The following is a 12,557-nucleotide window of genomic DNA, read 5'->3' on the forward strand; positions in this document are numbered from 1 at the left end:
CTCAGACCTTCACCATTTTTGGTGAAGAGTAAACGCAGAATATTGACTGTCTTTTATATTATTCTGTGGACATTAGTCTTAGGTAAGTGCTTTAAGGCCCAGTGGTCTTAAAAATAAAGAATACATAAAGCTTGAGGAGTCATTTGCCTGTTGCTCTTGTATATTGCAGACAAATGAACACATTCCCATGTACTTATTTATGTTGCAGACCAGTCATTTTTCCTTACACAGGAATCTTATTAAAACAATAAATCAATGTTAACCTGGGTTTTAAATTGGCCCAATATGTTTGGAGAATTTGCTGGTTTAATTTTCCTATTTTTCATTTTCAGTTAACTAATTTACTTTTCCCAGTTGGGATACCACAACCTTAAGATGTGGATTTATCTTGAAACCAGCTAGTCCCAACATATTGCTACCAGAACAAGAGAAGAAAAGCCAACATTTTGTCTTATAATGAAACAGCAGAGAAGCTCAGGTCCAGAAGCCACCCACCCATCCTGAGCACTGCCAAGTACCAAGCCTGGACCCTGGGAAGTGGCACCAACTGCCTGCAAATTCTCTTGTATATTCTGTTCTGCATTTTCTCCACATCTCCTTGGCCTGAAAACCTCCAGTACATCTCTGTTATGGACTGAATGTTTCTGTCTTACTCCAAATTCATAGGTTGAATGAAGCCCTAACATGATTGTATTTGGAAATAATTTATGTAAGTAATTAAAGTTAAATGAGGTCATAAGATCCAATAGGATTAATGTCCTTGTAAGAAAATATACCATCAGAGAACACTCTCCCTAGTTCTCCCACCCCACCTACACATCCCTCCCCACCATGCACACACATCCCCACCCTCTACAGGCAAGAAGAGGCCATACAAGCATTTGTCCAGTGAGATGGTGCCACCTACAAGCCAAGAAAAGAAGCCTCAGAATGAAACTTAGTTTGCTGGCACCTTGATCTTGGACTTTCAGCCTCCACAACTGTGAGAAAATAGATTTCTGTTTCTTAGGCCTTGTGGTCTATGGTATTTTGTTATGGTAGCCCAAGCAGACAGAGACAAACCGACAGAGACAATCTCCTGGCAGTGTTTTCCCAGGAACACTGTGATGATTGCTGGTGCCCCCATTTCCCCAAAGCACTTGGGGTCCCAGCAAGATCTCAGCTGGCGCCTTTAAGGGTCCTGCACCACCGCAGCTTGGGTAGGTTGCAACACAGCACAAGGTCATAGAGTATGATTGGGGACCAGATACCAAGGGAAACCTTTCCAGCCATCAACCCCCAGAGAAATATGTGCATGCGAGCATGTATCTGTTGAAGAGGGGTGACTCTGTCAATGGGCCAGAATAGATGTGGCCTTAAGCCCAGAATGGACATGTACTCTGAAAAGAGCTACTGGGTGTGAGTATCAGCCGTAAGAAAATGGTGGCTCAGCAAGTGCTGTCTTTTTGGGAAAAATAGCACTGTGTAGTGTAATGGAAATGTCATTGGCTTTGGAGTCAGTCAAAACTGATTCAAATTCCAGCTTTTTACTGCACTAATCAAAATAGTATAAGCAAGGGCTCCATTGGTCACATAACTGAAAAGTCTAGGGAGATATTCGGCATTCAGATATAGTAACATCCAAGCACTCAAAGATGTCATTGGAAATCTGTCTCTTTCTCTCTTTCTGCTCTGATTATCTTTCTGCTGGCCTCACTCTAAGGAGAATCTTCCTCAGCAACTCTAGAATTGTATGATCCTTAGCACAAGGATGGGTGGAAGACAGAGAATGTCTTTGCCAAGGGGTTCAACAAGTCTGGGTGAGGTTGCTGATTGGCTGGTTCTGAGTCACATGTACACCCCTAGGGTTGGTCCTATTTGAACCCAGGAGAGACAGTGTTGTTGCTTAAGAAGGAGGAAGGGATGCAGGGAGGGCCAAATTAGCATTTGTCCACTTAGACACTGAAGGGCTCTATGACTCCAGGCAAGTTATTGAACCTCTCTGATCCTCGAGTTTCCCCATTTAGAATGTCTGTACTAGTACCTACCACCAGTGAACTGATGAATACTGAAGTGTGCTTCTAGCACAGCTCCAGGCACAGAATGTAGGTGTAACAACTGTTAACTCCCTTCTTCCTCCCTTTCCCCGCCCCTGGCCCTCTCCTGAAAACCTGAGGGAAGTCCATGGAACATCTGAGGATATTGAAGGTGTCATGCTGTTTCCAGCTGAGTCTCCTGTGCCAGGGGTTGGTTCTAGTTGGTGATGGTGGCCTTGGGGACACAGTGAGACTCTGAGGATTCCCTAGTTGTGTTCTGCCCTGGGACATCCATGTAAGCTGGTGGAGCCTTCCAAAAGACAACTGATGTCTGCAGTTTCCTGGACTGGAGAGGTCAGAGGAGCCAGCAGATCACTTCCTGGTTCTCTCTAAAAACCAAGCATCCCACCATAAACATTACTTACCCAAATAAATTAGGTCCTGGATGAGATATACAGTCCCTCTCAGACCTGTGGGGATTCCCTCACCCAAATAACCACTCACTACTTGAATTGATCTTTGTGAACTCTAAAGAATCCTAATGTAAATTTACCTCTCAACAGTATATGAACCCTGAACTTCCAGATGTTCAAGCTGGATTTAGAAAAGGCAGAGGAACCAGAGACCAAACTGCCAACATCTGTTGAATCATCAAACAAGTAAGAGAATACCAGAAAAACATCAACTTCTGCTTTATTGATTACACCAAAGCCTTTGATTGTGTAGATCACAACAAACTGTGGAAAATTCTTAAAGAGATGGGAATTCCAGACCACCTTCCCTGCCTCATGAGAAATCTGTATGCAGGTCAAGGAGCAACAGTTAGAACTGGACATGGAACAACAGACTGGTTCCAAATAGGAAAAGGAGCACATCAAGGCTGTATATGGTCACTCTGCTTCTTTAACTTATATGCAGAGTACATCATGTGAAATGCTGGACTGGGTGAAGCACAAGCTGGAATCAAGATTGCCGGGAGAAATATCAATACCTCAGATATGCAGATGACACCACCCTTATGACAGAAAGTGAAGAAGAACTAAAGAGCCTCTTGATGAAAGTGAAAGAGGAGAGTGAAAAAGTTGGCTTAAAACTCAACATTCAGAAAATGAAGATCATAGCATCTGGTTCCATCACTTCAAGGCAAATAGATGAGGAAACAATGGAAACAGTGACAGACTTTGTTTTGGGGGCGCCAAAATCACTGCAGATGGTGACTATAGCCATGAAATTAGAAGACGCTTGCTCCTTGGAAGAAAAGCTATGACCAACCCAAACAGCATATTAAAAAACCGAGACATTACTTTGCCAACAAAGGTCCGTCGAGTCAAAGCTGTGGTTTTTCCAGTAGTCATATATGGATGTGAGAGTTGGACTATAAAGAAAGCTGAGCACCAAAGAATTGATGCTTTTGAACTGTGGTGTTGGAGAAAACTCTTGAGAGTCCCTTGGACTTCAAGGAGATCAAACCAGTCAATCCTAAAGGAAATCAGTCCTGAATATTCATTGGAAAGACTGATGCTGAAGCTGAAACTCCAATACTTTGGCCACCTGATGTGAAAAACTGACTTGTTACAAAAGACCCTGATGCTGGGAAAGATTGAAGGCAGGAGGAGAAGGGGACGACAGAGGAGGGGATGGTTGGGTGGCATCACCAACTTGATGGACATGAGTTTGAGCAAACTCCAGGAGTTGGTGATGGACAGGGAAACCTGGCATGCTGCAGTCCATGGGGTTGCAAAGAGTCAGACACGACTGAGCAACTGAACTGAAGATACCTAAAAGAACCTACTGCATCATGCTAGAATCAGGTACCTGTTGAACTGGCAGCAGGATAGAAACTGCCAAATTCGTTCTTCCCACTTCTTCTACTTCTTCCCTAACCATCCTCACAACACTTCCTTATCCTTTTATCAAAGGTTAAAAGAGTCCTGGCACTTGTCCCCTCCAGTGGGTCAGACTGAGGCACGAGACTGTCTGCCAACACACTCATGCCCACTGGAAGGAGGTCTGGCATCTCAGTGACCCCCCTTTCCCCTGACTCTGCAGCTTTAAATGTCACTCACAGATTCAGAGGAAATCAAACTAAAAAAAGAACCATCATTTAATGGATTTCTTTCAAGTTTTGTTACCTAGTTTCCTTGGATCCACCTTAATTTATCCTGGGACCTTGGCCCAGGATCTCATTTTCATGGCTGCTGCAGAGGAAAACAAGATAATCTCTCCCTATATCTCCACAAAGCTTCAACAATATCTTTCCTGGTCCTGGCAAGACCATGTGACCATAAATGAGGTAAGTAAAAAGAAGAGAAAGTGTTAGTCACTCAGTCGTGTCTGACTCTTTGTGACCCTAAGGACTGTACCCTGCCAGGTTCCTCTGGCCATGGAATTCTTCAGGCAAGAACACTGGAGTGGGTTGCCATTCCCTTCTCCAGGGGATCTTTCTGACCCAAGGATGGAGCCTGGGTCTCCTGCATTGGCAGGCAGATTCTTTACAGTTTGAGCTACCAGGGAAGCCAACTTTAGGTAGTGTAGTAATAACAAGTCTCGTTTTAATTACATAAATGTCTATTTTATTTATCCTATTCTAAATAACCATCCATATATAAATGAGGTAACATATATTTAAATGTTATGAACACTTTGATGGAGAAGGTCTACATAATCTGAAGGCAGCATTATTATCAATGGCAGTGAGGGTGGTCATTTTCTCCTTGGGCGGTCAGTGGCTCAGTTAGAGCAGAGAAGATTCAGGGGCAATGGAGAATGATTCTGGTAATAACTTGGGGGTAGGGAACAAGTTCCAACTTCAGAATGGAAGAATGTGCTATAAAACTGTTTCAGGGTGAGTACTTAAGAGGTGTTGGGACAGTCACCTCCTTCAGAGATAGTGATTTATGGGTAAAATTGCAGAACTGGTGTGATTCCCAAAGATCCTAGAGTAAATGGAGACAAATAATGTTATTATAAAGAGAGACTCAGTGACTTCCCTGGTGGTCCAGGGGTTAAGACTTGGCCTGCCAATGCAGGGGGTGCAGGTTTGATTTCTGGTCAGGGAGTTAAGATCCCACATGCCTCTTGGCCAAAAAACAAAACATAAAACAGAAGCAATATTGTAACAAACTCGATAAAGACTTTAAAATTAAAAAAATAAATAAAGGGAGGCTCATGTCAATGGACCCCATTTGACCCCTTCAAGGGGTCCTGACAGTTTCCAATTTGTGTAATTTGGATCTTTCATTTAGAAACCCATTTCCTGAGGCTGTTTTTATTTTGTATAGTATGTGTGGGATTGCTAATCCATAAAGAGCATCTTTTGAGGGAGTGAAGAAAGGCCCTTCTGCATGCTGTTAGCAGGAATGTGAAATGGGAAAACTAGAGTTTGGAAAGCTTTGGGGAATATCTAGCCAAGTTAAAAATGCAAAAATCCTATGACATGGCAATTCCATTTTAGGAGTAGATCCTGTGCATGTACAAACATATATGCACAAATGGCTATGTGTACATCCTACCCAGTGATGAGTTCAGCCTCAAGCCTCTTCAGCAGAGTGCTGGCGAAATAACCTGCGGCAGAGCCCTCACAGGACACTGTGTAGATATTAAGAAGACTGAGATACATCCTATGTGAAGATCACACAGTATGTCAGCTGGGAAAAAAACAAGAGACACAACAGTGTGCATAATATGCTTTCATTTATGTCCAAAATTGACTTGTATGTGTGTGCAGAAGAAATTATTGGAAGCATATACCAGAAATTATTAGCAGGTGTGGAAAGACAGGAGAGCTGGACTGAGACGCTTACTTTTCATCAGTTCATGTCATACTATTTGAATCTTATTTGACCCTGTTCATGCACTTCTTTCTCAACTAGGGAAAACATTAGAAATCAAACAAATAGGCCCTTTTCCAAGGGAACTCCCATTTCCAAGGCAATACTGCTGCCAGGAATGAACAACACTGGTTCTGTAAAAGAGAGAAACTTTTATGAGTCCACCTAGCTCATCACATTTTAAAGACCAGCCATGTCCATTCATTGGAAAAGATCCTGATGCTGGGAAAGACTGAGGGCAGGAGGAGAAGAGCGAGACAGAAGATAAGATGGTTGAATGGTATCATCAACTCAATGGACACGAGTTTGCAGGAACTCCAAGAGATAGTGAAGGACAGGGAAGCCTGGCGTGCTGCAGTTCATGGGGTCACTAAGAGTCGGGCACAACTGAGTGAGCTACAACAAATGTCCACTGATAGAACAGACATTGAACTTGGGGTTCTATTAGAATTTGAAGGAAGACTCATGGAGACATTTCCCCTTCATGCTCTTGTTGATATGTGCTGTTAGCCATCTTGTCCCACCTGTCTCCCTGTGTGGTCCTGCTACTGTAGAGGGTGTCCAGATATGTGGGCCCAAGGGTATGAGTGGCTGTTCAGAAGGTGGCAGGAACCAGAGCACAGCCTCAATTCTGGAACCTCCTAAGTGTGAGAAACTGAAGTGGGCTCATGGTGCTTCCAATGTATAACAGCCACTTGAGTCATATGTACTTTCATTTAATAATTTATTAATTTATGTGCCTAAGCTTAAAGAAAGCCTAAGAAACTCAAGAAAGCTTAAGAAAGTACTATGCTATTTTTTTTCTTACTGCTTTATTTATTTATGTTTATTATTTATGTACTGTAGTCCACCAGGCTCCTTTGTCCTTGGAATTCTCCAGGCAAGAATACTGGAGTAGGTAGCCCTTCCCTTCTCTAGGTGATCTTCCCTATCCAGAGATTGAACTTGGGTGTCCCACAATGCAGGCAGATTCTTTACTATCTGAGCCCCCAGGGAAGCTTCATTATTTGATGATTTATTATTCGTGAATCCTTACATATCCTTTTATCTTATATAGCAATAAATCCAAATGTGAGAAATTTAAATAAGACATGTTTATTTGATTGGTAAAGCTTTAAATTTGAGGAGAAGTTACTCAGTTTTCCTGGGTCTCTCCCGTTTATACATGTAATTAAATTTTTGGTTGATTTTCTCCTGCTAATCTGTGTATGTCATTTTAATCTTAGGCTAGCCAGAAGAACCTAGACGGGTAGAAAAAATTTCTTCCTCCCTGACAGTTGGCAACAGGACATGATGCACCTTTACTGGCTGGACACTCCTCGCCCCAAAGCTGTTGCAGTTAAGAGACCCTGGGACAACCTGAAAAAAGCCAGCAGGAGGTGAGAATCTTTACTATATATATCAGGCTGTCTGCAGAGCCTATTGAAAAGAGTTTTTCTCTTTTCTAAAAAAACTTGGGGGAGGAGCCAAGATGGCGGAGGAGTAGGACGGGGAGAACACTTTCTCCCCCACAAATTCATCAAAAGAGCATTTAAACGTCGAGTAAATTCCACAAAACAACTTCTGAATGCCGGCAGAGGACATCAGGCACCCAGAAAAGCAGCCCAACTCTTCGAAAGGAGGTAGGAAAAAATATAAAAGACAAAAAAAGAGACAAAAGAGGGAGGGACTGAGTTCCGTCCCGGGAAGGGAGTCTTAAAAAGAGAGAAGTTTCCAAACACCAGGAAACCCTCTCCCTGCTGAATCTGTGCCGAGCTTTGGAAGCACAGAGGGCAACATAAAAGGGAGGGGAAAAAAAATAAACAATTAAAAATCGCGGATTGTGAGCTCTACGGTAACTCCCCCAGCGGAGAAGCAGCGCAGACGTCAGCACACGGCATTAGCAAGTGGGGGCTGGGCAGGGAAGCGCGGCGCGGGCTGTGTCCCTTAGAGTAAGAATCCGCCCGAATGTCCTGAGCGCTATCTGAGCGAAATAATTTGGGCTAGCAAACCAGACTGTGGGATATCTACCACGCGAAAAGCCAGCCCTAACCTAAGACACCGCCAGGCCCGCGCACGGAACAAAGGACTGAGCAGAGATAGCCGGCTGCAGACCTTCCCCCTCCGGTGACAGGCAGCCAGAGCTGGAAGGGGGCAATCGCAGCCCCAGAGAGACACTATCTATAAAACTGTAAGCAGGCTTCTTTGCTAACTAAAACTTCTTGGGGGTCTGGACGGTCAACATCTGCCTGAGAAGGTGCGCCGGATTTACACCCAGATAACCGAGTGGCGGGGAGGCGATAAGTCGCAGCATTGGCGCCCGCCAAACACATCACCTGAGCTACTCGGATCTGGGAAGAGCACAAAACGCAGGCCCAACCGAGTCTGCGCCTCTGAGGACTACCCGAGTGCCTGAACCTGAGCAGCTTGGACCTGGGAGCTCAGCCCAGGGCCGGCCTCTGATTGTTCCCGGCGGAACAACCTAGAGCCCGAGCAGTGTGGGCACGGAGGCTACACACGCCGTGAGCAGGGGCGGACCCAGTGTGGCTGAGGCACTGCGAGAGCACGCCAGTGTTATCTGTTTGCAGCATCCCTCCCTCCCTCCCCACAGCGCGGCTGAACAAGTGAGCCTAAATTTAAAAAAAAAAAAAAAAAAAAAATAGTGTCCTCAACCATCCGCTTTGTGTCAGGGCGGGAACCAGACACTGAAGAGACCAGCAAACAGAAGAAGCTGTAACAGAGGGAAACGCCTTGGAAGCTACAGGCCATAGATTAAAACCCTGTGGTTACTACGGATTACATAGGAAGGGGCCTGTAGATCTTGAGAAATATAAGTCGGACTAAGGAACTGCCAAAAATGAACTGAACCCACAATACTCACAACCAAACCAGAGAAAGACCTAGATATATTTTTACTATTTTTACGATCAATCTTTCTTTCTTTTTTTTTTTAATTAAAAAAGAAAAAAAATTTTTAAGTCCTCTATTGTCCTTTAATTTTCACTTTTATAACTATTACTTTGCAAAAAAAAAAAAAAGACCCTATTTTTTTTTTCTTCTTCAGCAAACTTCATATATATATTTTATAATTTTTTGACCGTGGTTTTTTTTTTTCTTTTTTCTTTTTCTTCTTTTCTTTAACATTGTATTTTTGAAATTCCAAACTGTACTCTAGATTTTTAATTTTAGCCTTTTGATATATGCTATCAATTTTGTACCTATAGTTTTTTTCATAATTTCTGTGACTTTTTTTTTCCTCTGTTTCTTTCTCTTCTTCTTTTATATAACATCATATATCTGCAATTCCAAACTCTACTCAAGATTTTTAATTTATGCTTTTTGGTATTTGATATCAATTTTGTACCTGTATTTTCTTTATAATTTTTGCGACATTGTTTTTGTTGGTTTGTTTGTTTTCTCTCTTTATTTTTCTTCTTCTTCTTTTTTTTTTTTTTTTTTTAACGTTGTATTTTTGAAATTCCAAACTCTACTCTAGATTTTTAATTTTTGCTTTTTGGTATTAGTTATCAATTTTGTACCTGTAGTTTCTTTATTACTTTCACGACCTTGTTTGTTTTTCTTTGTTCGTTTTTTCTCTCTTTCTTTTCCTTCTTCTTTTCATTAACATCGCATTTTTGAAATTCCAAACTCTACTCTAGATTTCTAATTTTTGTTTTTATGTATTTGTTACCAATTTTGTACCTTTAAGAACCCAATCTTCAGGACCCATTTTTCACTAGTGTACGAGATTACTGGCTTGACTGCTCTCTCTCCCTTTGGACTCTCCATTTTCTCCACCAGGTCACCTGTATCTCCTCCCTAACCCCTCTCTACTCTACCCAACTCTGTGAATTTCTGTGTGTTCCAGACGGTGGAGAACACTTAAGGAACTGATTACTGGCTGGATCTGTCTCCCTCCTTTTCATTTCCCCCTTTTATCCTTCTGGCCACCTCTGTCTCCTGCCTCCTTCTTCTCTTCCCTGTATAACTCCGTGAACATCTCTGAGTGGTCCAGTTGTGGAGTGCACATAAGGAAGTGACTACTGGATAGCCCACTCTCTCCACTATTGATTCCACCTCATCTCATTTGGGTCACCTCTAACTCCCTCCTCCCACTTCTCTTCTCCATGTAACGCTGTGAACCTCTCTGAGTGACCCTCACAGTAGAGAAACTTTTCATCTTTAACGTAGATGTTTTATCAGTGGTGCTGTATAGAAGGAGAAGTTTTGAAACTACTGTAAAAATAAGACCGATAACTGGAAGTAGGAGGCTTAAGTCCAAACCCTGACTCCAGGGAACTCCTGACTCCAAGGAACATTAATTGACAGGAGCTCATCAAACGCCTCCATACCGACACTGAAACCAAGCACCACACAAGGGCCAACAAGTTCCAGGGAAAGACATAACAAGCAAATTCTCCAGCAACAAAGGAACACAGCCCTGAGCTTCAAGATACAGGCTGCCCAAAGTCACCCCAAAACCATAGACATCTCATAACTCATTACCGGACATTTCATTACACTCCAGAGAGAAGAAATACAGTTCCATCCACCAGAACATCGACACAAGCTTCCCTAACCAGGAAACCTTGACAAGCCACCTGTACAAACCCACACACAGCGAGGAAACGCCACAATAAAGAGAACTCCACAAACTGCCAGAATACAGAAAGGACACCCCAAACTCAGCAATTTAAACAAGATGAAGAGACAGAGGAATAGCCAGCAGATAAAGGAACAGGATAAATGCCCACCAAACCAAACAAAAGAGGAAGAGATAGGGAATCTACCTGATAAAGAATTCCGAATAATGATAGTGAAATTGATCCAAAATCTTGAAATTAAAATGGAATCACAGATAAATAGCCTGGAGGCAAGGATTGAGAAGATGCAAGAAAGGTTTAACAAGGACTTAGAAGAAATAAAAAAGAGTCAATATATAATGAATAATGCAATAAGTGAAATTAAAAACACTCTGGAGGCAACAAATAGTAGAATAACAGAGGCAGAAGATAGGATTAGTGAATTAGAAGATAGAATGGTAGAAATAAATGAATCAGAGAGGATAAAAGAAAAACGAATTAAAAGAAATGAGGACAATCTCAGAGACCTCCAGGACAATATTAAACACTACAACATTCGAATCATAGGGATCCCAGAAGAAGAAGACAAAAAGAAAGACCATGAGAAAATACTTGAGGAGATAATAGTTGAAAACTTCCCTAAAATGGGGAAGGAAATAATCACCCAAGTCCAAGAAACCCAGAGAGTCCCAAACAGGATAAACCCAAGGCAAAACACCCCAAGACACATAGTAATCAAATTAACAAAGATCAAACACAAAGAACAAATATTAAAAGCAGCAAGGGAAAAACAACAAATAACACACAAGGGAATTCCCATAAGGATAACAGCTGATCTTTCAATAGAAACTCTTCAAGCCAGGAGGGAATGGCAAGACATACTTAAAATGATGAAAGAAAATAACCTACAGCCCAGATTATTGTACCCAGCAAGGATCTCATTCAAGTATGAAGGAGAAATCAAAAGCTTTTCAGACAAGCAAAAGCTGAGAGAATTCTGCACCACCAAACCAGCTCTCCAACAAATACTAAAGGATATTCTCTAGACAGGAAACACAAAAATGGTGTATAAATTCGAACCCAAAACAATAAAGTAAATGGCAACGGGGTCATACTTATCAGTAATTACCTTAAACGTAAATGGGTTGAATGCCCCAACCAAAAGACAAAGACTGGCTGAATGGATACAAAAACAAGACCCCTGCATATGTTGTCTACAAGAGACCCACCTCAAAACAGGGGACACATACAGACTGAAAGTGAAGGGCTGGAAAAAGATTTTCCATGCGAATAGGGACCAAAAGAAAGCAGGAGTAGCAATACTCATATCAGATAAAATAGACTTTAAAACAAAGACTGTGAAAAGAGACAAAGATGGTCACTACATAATGATCAAAGGATCAATCCAAGAAGAAGATATAACAATTATAAATATATATGCACCCAACACGGGAGCACCGCAGTATGTAAGACAAATGCTAACAAGTATGAAAGAAGAAATTAACAATAACACAATAATAGTGGGAGACTTTAATACCCCACTCACACCTATGGATAGATCAACTAAACAGAAAATTAACAAGGAAACACAAACTTTAAATGATACAATAGACCAGTTAGACCTAATTGATATCTATAGGACATTTCATCCCAAAACAATGAATTTCACCTTCTTCTCAAGTGCACATGGAACCTTCTCCAGGATAGATCACATCCTGGGCCATAAAGCTAGCCTTGGTAAATTCAAAAAAATAGAAATCATTCCAAGCATCTTTTCTGGCCACAATGCAGTAAGATTAGATCTCAATTACAGGAGAAAAACTATTAAAAAATCCAACATATGGAGGCTGAACAACACACTGCTGAATAACCAACAAATCACAGAAGAAATCAAAAAAGAAATCAAAATTTGCATAGAAACGAATGAAAATGAAAACACAACAACCCAAAACCTGTGGGACACGGTAAAAGCAGTCCTAAGGGGAAAGTTCATAGCAATACAGGCACACCTCAAGAAACAAGAAAAAAGTCAAATAAATAACCTAACTCTACACCTAAAGCAACTAGAAAAGGAAGAAATGAAGAACCCCAGGGTTAGTAGAAGGAAAGAAATCTTAAAAATTAGAGCAGAAATAAATGCAAAAGAAACA

The sequence above is a fragment of the Bubalus kerabau genome, chromosome 10 (genome assembly GCF_029407905.1).
Source record: "Bubalus kerabau isolate K-KA32 ecotype Philippines breed swamp buffalo chromosome 10, PCC_UOA_SB_1v2, whole genome shotgun sequence".
NCBI classification, from domain to species: Eukaryota; Metazoa; Chordata; class Mammalia; order Artiodactyla; family Bovidae; genus Bubalus; species Bubalus kerabau.